Genomic DNA, 8691 nt, shown 5'->3' on the forward strand with positions numbered 1-8691 from the left:
TTTGTATTATCTTTAACCAGATCTAATGTATTATATTCTCCTACATTCATTTCACATTTCCACAAACTTCAAAGTGTTTCCTTTCAAATGGTATCAAGAATATGCATATCCTTGCATCAGGCAGTTAGATTTGGGTATGTATTTTAAGGCGATCATTTCTAAAAAGGGTCTGAATAAAAAAGGTTTGGGTCTAATTTCTTTGGCTGTGACTCCTGTCTGTGTCTTAAATCTTAATACTCTTCCCGATGTGTGCACTAGTACACATTCTCGCATGGATTTAAACTCTCTAGCCAATGCTTACACCATTCATATAACCAGGAAACAATATTCTACGTGGGTACTTAGAAAGACTCATTTAATATGATATGCCTACGTTTAAAATGCATATGAGGGGGCATTGTGGGCAGAGCAAGATGTGATTGGGCCTACAATGACCAAAAAAGGTTGTTCTACAACAACTTTGTGTCTCTTAGTCGGGGCAGTTCATCCCATGAGTCCCGGTGGGCCTACGATGGGAGTGGAGGAGACAAATGACCATGACTTTCACAGTCAGTACAACCGCCTTCTGACTGTTGACGTTTGAGGTAGGCCTTATATCAAAATTGGTAACGAAGACATCTGGCTCCATTACAGTCTTGCAAACTGTATCAGAGCATCAAGTGTAGCAGCACCTTGCCCAGAGACAGTTTTATCCCTCCAAGCCATAAGACTGTTGATAAACTGAACTGGCTCTTTTCTGCTATAGCAACTACTGTACTGTACTTAAGTAGTTACATACTTATTTCATTGTATTGTGCACACTACGCTGTATTCCTACGCAAATGACCATTTTGATTTCATTTGGAGGAACTTATTTAAGAAAGATCCAGTGTAATATTTTATAAAAAATAAAGTGAACTGGATGGAATAGGAAAAATTCACCAAATTATTTTTCAATCGTCAACATAGAAATGCTACCAATTTTTTTTTTACCGAAAACTGTTACAAATGGAGTCACACATGATTCACCAAAGGATATTTTGAAAGAGGAAGTAAAGTAAGCATATGTTTTAGTTTGTCTCCTCCATCTCCACTAACCGAAACGAATTGTATGGATTTTTTCTCTATGATTAATAATGTAAAATTAACATCTGTACAGAAAGACTCATGTGAAGGTCAAATTACAGAGGAGGAACTTCTTGATGCAATTAAAGCCTTTAAGTCCGGGAAAACTCCAGGGCTGGATGGCATACCAGCGGAGGTATACCAAACTTGTTTTGATATACTCAGAGGACCATTGTTAGCATGTTTTAACCCCTCCTATATAAATGGTAGATTATCAGACACTCAACAACAAGGTCTGATTTCATTATTATTGAAACAGGACCCAAGTGGTGTATATATAAAAATCCAGTCCATAAAAAAATGGAGGCCTCTTACACTTCAGTGCTGTGATGCAAAAAGTCTAGCTAAATGCTTAGCGCATAGAAATAAAAGGTTTTGTCAGATATGATTCATCCTAATCAGACAGTTTTTTTTACATGAACAATACATTGGAGATATATAAGTACTGTAAACAATAGAACACTATGAAATATCTTGGAAACCAGGCCTGGTTATCAAAGCTGACTTTGAAAAGGCTTTTGATAAAGCGACTGGAGTTTATATATATATATATATATATATAATATTTCAATTTTGGAGAATCTCTTATAAAATGGGTTAAAGCTATGTATAGTAACCCTAGGTGTAAAATAGTAAATAATGGCTACATGTCAGACAGTTTTAAACTGCCAAGAGGAATAAAACAAGGTTGTCCATTATTGGCATATCTATTTATTATTGCCATCGAAATGTTAGCTGTTAAAATTAGATCCAACAATAATATTAAGGGATTTGAAATCCATGGCTTAAAAACAAAGGTGTCATTGTACGCTGATGATTCATGTTGTCTTTTAAATCCATCATTAGAATCCCTCCACAGCCTCAAAGAGGATCTAGATACTTTTTCTAACCTCTCTGGATTGCTATATTACATATTAGATCACGAAAAAATGCTACATTTACATTTCCGTGTAGTTTACCAATAAAATGGTCTGATGGGGATGTGGACATACTCGGTTTACCTGTCCCAAAAGAAAGAAATGATCTCACTCCAATACATTTTAATAGAAAGTTAGCAAAAATAGATAAGATCTTGCTACCATGGAAAGGAAAATCACACTGATTAACTCTTTAGTTATATCACAGTTTACCTATTTGCTTATGGTTTTGTCTACACCAAGCGACCTGCTTTTTAAATTATATGAGCAAAAACATATATTTTTTGGGAATGACAAGCCAGACAAAATTAAAAGGGCCTATTTATATAATGAATATGAATTCGGAGGGCAGAAATGATTAAATATTAAAGCATTAGATTTCTCACTAAAGGCATCAGTCATACAAAAGTTATACTTAAACCCGAAATGGTTCTCTAGTAAATTAGTAAGAATGTCTCACCCCATGTTCAAGAATTTTTTTGCCTTTATTCAGATTACAACCGTTCACTTTCAGTTATTTGAAAATTAAATAATCTCCAAAATATCGTTAGGTCTTAAACAAGCCATAGAAAGTTGGTTGCAATGTCAGTTTAATCCACCTGAAAAGACAGAACAAATAATATAACAAATATTGTGGTTAAACTCAAATATACGAATTGACAAAAAAAAGGTATAATCTTTGTAAATGATATGATAAATAGGACTGGTGTAGTTGTCACACATGCAGCTAACACAGACTAATGGAAATGTCTGCTCTATCCAAAATTACAAGCAACTAATTGCAGCATTAACAAAAAATGGAAGAGGCAAGTGGAAGGGGAAAAGTAAGGAACTTGTATGTTGGCTCTGCATTAGAGAGACCAAAATTGGTTAAAGAAAATTGGGATAAAGAAAAATATATACCAGGACCAAAAATTTGACAGCTGTGCCATATAAATTGCAAAATTCTTGGGAAGAGATTTTCGATGTACCTATTCCATGGCACGTGGTTTATGAATTGACACGCAAAACAACCCTGGATTCAAAACTTAGATTTTTTTCAGTTTAAATTATTATACAAAATTCTTGCAATCAATAGAATGTTATATATATAATTATATAATTTATTTTGGGACTGTCCATATGTACAGTTGAAGTCTAAAGTTTACATACACTTAGGTTGGAGTAATGAACCTTTCTGGTGCAGGTGTTCTGCTAGCGACCCACCTCGACAACATCCTGTGAAATTGAAGAGCACCAAATCCAAAATACAGAAATAGTCATAATAAACATTCATAAAAATACAAGTGTTATACATCGGCTTAAAGGTGAACTTCTTGTTAATCCAGCTGCTTTGTCAGATTTTAAAAGGGCTTTACGGCGAAAGCATACCATGCGATTATCTGAGGACAAAACCCCGCTTACAAAAGCATACAAACATTTTCCAACTAAGTAGAGTAGTCACGAAAGTCAGAAATAGCGATAAAATTAATCACTTACCTTTGAAGATCTTCATCTGGTTGCAGTCACAAGAGTCCCAGCTACACAATAAATGTTTGTTTTGTTTGATAAAGTCCCTCTTTATATCCCAAAAACTCACGTTTTGTTGGCGCGTTTTGTTTAAAGGCGGTCAAAACATGCAGAAGAATACACCCTAATAGTACCGGTAAAGTTCATCAAAACATGTCAAGCGATGTTTAAAATTAACTCAGGTTGTCAATTGTCTAAATAATAGATAATATTTCAACCGGACAATAGCGTATTCAATAGAAAGGAAAAACAATGAAGGGCGCGCACTCGGTCACGCATGTAAACCAGCACTGCATGATTCTAAAGTCCACTGACAGAAAGGTCTCATTCTTCTTCATTTTTCAGAAAACAAGCCTGAAACAATGTCTAAAGACTGTTGACATCTAGTGGAAGCCATAGGAACGGGTCTATAGATGGGTCTATAGATGGGCCTATATATACTCTATAGGCACTCAATTGAAAATACCCACATCAAAAAAATCCCACTTCCTGGATGGATTTACCTCAGGTTTTCGCCTGCCATATCAGTTCAGTTATCCTCACAGACATTATTTGAACAGTTTTGGAAACTTTAGTGTTTTCTATCCAAATCGAATTATATGCATATCCTAGCTTCTGGGCCTGAGTAACAGGCAGTTTACTTTGGGCACGCTTCTCATCCAGATGTCGAAATACTGCCCCCAAGCCATAAGAAGTTTAAATCTAGTTTTTCAACCACTCCACAAATCTCTTCAAAACAAACTATAGTTTTGGCAAGTGGGTTAGGACATCTACTTTGTACATGACACAAGTAAGTTTTCCAACAATTGTTTACAGACAGATTATTTCACTTATTATTCATAGTATCATAATTCCAGTGGGTCAGAAGTTTACATACACTAAGTTGACTGTGCCTTTAAACAGCTTGGAAAATTCCATAAAATGATGTCATTGCTTTAGAAGCTTCTGATAGGATAATTGACATCATTTGAGTCAATTGGAGGTGTACCTGTGGATGTAGTTCAAGGCCTACCTTCAAACTCAGTGCTTCTTTGCTTGACATCATGGGAAAATCAAAAGAAATCAGCCAAAATCAGAAAAAAAATTGGAGACATCCACACATCTGGTTTATCCTTGGGAGCAATTTCCAAACGCCTGAAAGTACCACGTTCATCTGTACAAACAATAGTACGCAAGTATAAACACTATGGGGCCACACAGCCGTCATACCGCTCAGGAAGGAGACGCGTTCTGTCTACTAGAGATGAACGTACTTTGGTGCGGAAAGTGCAAATCAATCCCAGAACAGCAAAGGACCTTGTGAAGATGCTGGAGGAAACAGTTACAAAAGTATCTATATCCACAGTAAAACAAGTCCTATATTGACATAACCTGAAAGGCCGCTCAGCAAGGAAGAAGCCACTGCTCCAAAACCGCCATTAAAAAGACAGACTATGGTATGCAGCTGCACATGTGGACAACGATTATACTTTTTGGTGAAATGTCCTCTGGTCTGATGAAACAAAAATAGAACTGTTTTGCCATAATGACCATCGTAATGTTTGGAGGAAAAGGGGGGAGGCTTGCAAGCCGAAGACCACCATCCCAAACGTGAAGCACGGGGGTGGCAGCATTATGTTGTGGGGGTGCTTTGCTGCAGGAGGAACTGGTGCACTTAACAAAATAGATGGCATCATGAGGAGAGAAAATTATGTGGATATATTGAAGCCACATCTCAAGACATCAGTCAGGAAGTTAAAGCTTGGTCTCAAATGGGTCTTCCAAATGGACAATGACCCCAAGCATACTTCCAAAGTTGTGGCAAAATGGCTTAAGGACAACAAAGTCAAGGTATTGGAGTGGCCATCACAAAGCCCTGACCCAAATCGTATAGAAAATGTGTGGGCAGTACTGCAAATGTGTGTGCGAGCAAAGAGGCCTTCAACCCTGACTCAGTTACACCAGCTCTGTCAGGAGGAATGGGCCAAAATTCACCCAATTTATTGTGGGAAGCTTGTGGATGTCTACCCGAAACGTTTGACCCAAGTTAAACAATTTAAAGGCAATGCTACCAAATACTAATTGAGTGTATGTAAACTTCTGACCAACTGGAAATTAGATGAAAGAAATCAAATCTGAAATAAATCATTCTCTCAACTATCATTCTGACATTTCACATTCTTAAAATAAAGTGGTGATCCTAACTGACCTAAAACAGGGAATTTTTACGAGGATTAAATGTCAGGAATTGTGAAAAACTGAGTTTAAATGTATTTGGCTGAGGTGTATGTAAACTTCTGACTTCAACTGTATATGGGACTATCTGTGTAAGGACACACACATATGCACATATTTAGTGGACATTGTTTTGACAGTGAAGACACTAGTGTGATACAGTAGCAGTGTAGATGAAGAATTGCAAAATTTACCTAGAGCTAACACTGCAGATAGCAATACTGGGTGATTTAAAAAGTCATAGTCAACCAATTAACAATATATAATAATTATTTTAGCAAAAATGTTTATCTTTAATTTACAATCCGTAGAAACTATGACAATAGTGTAATGACGTGGCCCTTTCTGGGTATAGATTGTGGCCTCTCTCACTCTCTATCTCTAGCTATATATACCCAGGTTCTGTTGTCTCAGGTCGTAAATTCCTGGCGGAGACTCTCTCCCCCTGGCCATGCAGAAAGAGACACACAGAGAGAACAAAGGATTTCACATGGCGAACTCCTATATCCCCAAAATGGGGATTTGATACAGAATGTCCACTTGTGGGAGTGATCCGTGGACACTTAAGGGACAGGTATGATAAGTGTGTTTCATTTGGTGACCTCAGAGAAGACATGAAACACACAACTATATCTCTGAATATGTACATTTCTCAATTATGGGGTTTGCATCTAATTATTCTATAAAATGAATGAGTAGATGAAACTATTTGTGAAATGATGCAAGGTGTTGTTAAACCTTTAATGACTGATAATTGTATTCCCTTTAAAGTTTACCTAAGTAATTGGCCAGCCCCCGTGAGCACAGACATGATCTGGGGTCATAGAACCACCTTTTCTATTGTTACGAATTAAAACCCTCTCCTGAGGAAATCCTCTTCAGACCACGCGGACCTCAGTCAGCTAAGGGGGAAAAGGTTTGAGTCTAGACTAAGTAAACCCACAGCGTGAGCTGTGATTGCGAATAGTTATTTAATTCCTAACCATACCATGTGCAGAATTGGCTACACGGCTGGAAATGGTTAAACTCTGAGACTATCGATCCCTACAGATAAGAGCAAATCGTAGATACTAATTACTAGTCTGCAGCTAGAAATTATGTAAACCATCAGGCGCTATGATTAAACTAGCTCTCATGAGGACCGCCACAGGAAAGGAAGACCCAGAGACCTCTGCTGCAGAGGATACGTTCATTAGAGTTATCAGCCTCAGAAATTGTATCCCAAATAAATGCTTCAAATAGTTGTCAACAGACACATCTCAACATCAACTGTTCAGAGAAGACTGCGTGAATCAGGCCTTCATGGTTGATTTGCAGCAAAGAAACCCCTACTAAAGGACACCAATAATAAGAAGAGACTTGCTTGGGCCAAGAAACAGGAGCAATGGACATTAGACCAGTGGAAATCTATCCTCTGCATGTATGGTTCCCAACATGAAGCATGGAGGAGGAGGTGTGATGATGTGGGGGTATTTTTCTGGTGACACTGACTGACTTATTTAGTATCCAGGGCACACTTAATCAGCATGGCTACCACAGCATTCTGCAGCAATACGCCATCCCATCTGGTTTGCGCTTATTGGGACTATCATTTGTTTTTCAACAGGACAATGACCCAAAAAGCACCCCCAAGCTGTGTAAGGACTATTTGACCAAGAAGGAGAGTGATGGAATGCTGCATCAGATGACCTGGCCTCCACAATCACCAAAACCTCAACCCAATTGCAACGGTTTGGTATGAGTTGGACCGCAGAGTGAAGGAAAAGCAAGTGCTCAGCATATGTGGGAACTCCTTCAAGACTGTTGGAAAAGCATTCCAGGTGAAGCTGGTTGAGAAAATGCCAAGAGTGTGCAAAGCTGTCAAAGGCAAAGGGTGGCTACTTTGATTTGTTTAACACTTTTTGGTTACTACATGATTTCATATGTGCAATTTCATAGTTTTGATGTCTTCACTATTATTCTACAATGTAGAAAATAAAGAAACCCTTGAATGAGTAGGTGTGTTCAAACCTGACTGCTACTAAAATAATTTAGTTTCCAATGATGAATCTCATTGAAGTATTTTGAAGAGACACCACTTAAAAGAAGTCCCTACCAGACTGGAAGGAAAGATTCCACATTCCTCGTTCTCTCAGCTGTCTGTAAACAGCAGTACATGACTCCCATTAGTTATGAATGGCCACAATGAATGGCATCATGGTCAAACGTGGCAGCTCTGATAATACCACCCTTTCAGCCTTTTTTAAATGGGGTAATTGATCTCCTTTTGTTTTCTATCATGACATTTGTCATATCTGTCATATTTGCCAATATTTGGCCCAAAGATCAGTTAGGCTGCCTGTGTAAACGCACCACAGCCCTCTGCCCCCTCGGGAGCTGCCACCAACGCAGCCTACCCCCCCCCCCCGGCCGAAGCAACCCCCTAGGGAGCATGTCCAGCCTCATCCTGGCTTGAAGTCAGCTTTTGTTGGAACGTTTTTATTTTTGAAAGAATTGCCCCCATTTCCCCCTTCCCCACCTCAGTCCCACTGTTCTTCCCCACTGTCTGATACAATCAACCACATCCCCTCTGAGTCATGGAATTTGCCCCCGTTCCTGCCCCCCCTCTTTTTTTGTCTCATTCTCCACCTGTTGTAAATGGTTAAAAAATAATATATATAAACATTTATATGAATTTGTTTTCATTTTGCTGCTGATTTTATTTTTATCGGAGGAAAGATGTATTTTGTGTGGATCTCACTAATGCTAAGACCATCCGCAACAGCGCCATCACACAGAGCGACGTCTCTGACCTTGACATAGACTAGAGAACTGTCCTGCACATATACAGAAACATAGACTAAACCCCTACGTACACACAGTCGACAGACTAGAACCCCTATGTGTACGCACACACTTGACATAGGGGGTTCTAGTCTATGTACACACACAGTCGACAGACTAGAGC

The 8691-nt window shown here is 38.5% G+C and overlaps 1 protein-coding gene across 2 annotated transcripts in view; it reads left to right on the forward strand.

The window, feature by feature from the left end:
- Positions 1 to 8691, forward strand: part of LOC115128088 (uncharacterized) — a 93622-nt gene that overhangs the window by 26187 nt on the left and 58744 nt on the right. The gene's annotated exons all lie outside the window — the stretch shown is intronic.

Source organism: Oncorhynchus nerka, linkage group LG26, assembly GCF_034236695.1.
Source record: "Oncorhynchus nerka isolate Pitt River linkage group LG26, Oner_Uvic_2.0, whole genome shotgun sequence".
In the NCBI taxonomy this organism is placed as follows: Eukaryota; Metazoa; Chordata; class Actinopteri; order Salmoniformes; family Salmonidae; genus Oncorhynchus; species Oncorhynchus nerka.